The sequence below is a fragment of the Arachis duranensis genome, chromosome 1 (assembly GCF_000817695.3).
Source record: "Arachis duranensis cultivar V14167 chromosome 1, aradu.V14167.gnm2.J7QH, whole genome shotgun sequence".
Classification (NCBI taxonomy): Eukaryota; Viridiplantae; Streptophyta; class Magnoliopsida; order Fabales; family Fabaceae; genus Arachis; species Arachis duranensis.
Window position 1 is genome coordinate 43,308,677 of NC_029772.3, and position 1,509 is coordinate 43,310,185.

Here is a 1,509-nt window from a genome sequence, read left to right on the forward strand (position 1 = left end):
CGATCCGAAGCTACTATAGACCGGGCTATCATGATTCATAGCATCATGATTAGAGAGGAAGTAGAAGTTCATGAGGTTATATCCCAAGAACTTTATAAGGTGGCGGACAAGTCCTCTACCTTGTAGGCATGAAGGTGTCAAGTGAAAACTTGAGACTGAGCGGTTAAAGTCGTGATCCAAAGCAAAAAGAGTGTGCTTAAGAACCCTGGACATCTCTAATTGGGAACTCTAGCAAAGCTGAGTCACAATCTGAAAAGGTTCACCCAGTTATGTGTCTGTGGCATGGATGTATCCGGTGGTAATACTGGAAAACAGAGTACTTTGAGCCACGGTCAAGACTCATAAAGTAGCTGTGTTCAAGAATCATCATACTTAACTAAGAGAATCAATAACACTATTCGGATTCTGAGTTCCTATAGAAGCCAATCATTCTGAACTTCAAAGGATAAAGTGAGATGCCAAAACTGTTCAGAGGCAAAAAGCTAAAAGCCCCGCTAATCTAATTAATACTGATCTTCATAGATATTTTTGGAATACATTGTATATTCTCTTCTTTTTATCCTATTGCTTTTCAGTTGCTTGGGGACAAGCAACAATTTAAGTTTAGTGTTGTGATGAGCCGATAATTTATACGCTTTTTGGCATTGTTTTTAGTATGTTTTAGTTAGTTTTTATTATATTTTTATTAGTTTTTATTTAAAAATCATTTTTCTGGACTTTACTATGAGTTTGTGTGTTTTTCTGTGATTTCAGATATTTTCTGGCTGAAATTGAGGGACCTGAGCAAAAATCTGATCCAGAGGCTGAAAAAGGACTGCAGATGCTGTTGGATTCTGACCTCCCTGCACTCGAAGTGGATATTATGGAGCTACAGATACCCAATTGGTGTGCTCTTAATTGCGTTGAAAAATAGACATCCTGGGCTTTCCAGCAATATATAATAGTTCATACTTTGCCCGAGATTTGATGGCCCAAACAGGCGTTCCAAGTCAGCTCAAGAATTTTGGCGTAAAACGCCAGAACTGGCACAAAAGTGGGAGTTAAACGCCCAAACTGGCACAAAAGCTGGCGTTTAACTCCAAGAAAAGTCTCTACACATGGAAGCTTCAATGCTCAGCCCAAGCACACACCAAGTGGGCCCGGAAGTGGATTTTTATGTCATTTACTCATTTCTGTAAACCCTAAGCTACTAGTTCTCTACAAATAGGACCTTTTGCTATTGTATTTTCATCTTTGGACATTTAGTTCTTAGATCAGATCTTGGTTCTTCTCATTTTCATCTTGGTTCTTCTGGTTCCCTCTCTGGGGCCGAAGCCAATGATCACCATTATCACTTATGTATTTTCAACGGTGGAGTTTCTACACACCATAGATTAAGGTGTGGAGCTCTGCTGTACCTTGAGTGTTAATGCAATTACTATTGTTCTTCTATTCAATTCAGCTTATTCTTGTTCTAAGATATCACTTGTTCCTCAACTTGATGAATGTGATGATCTGTGACACTCATCA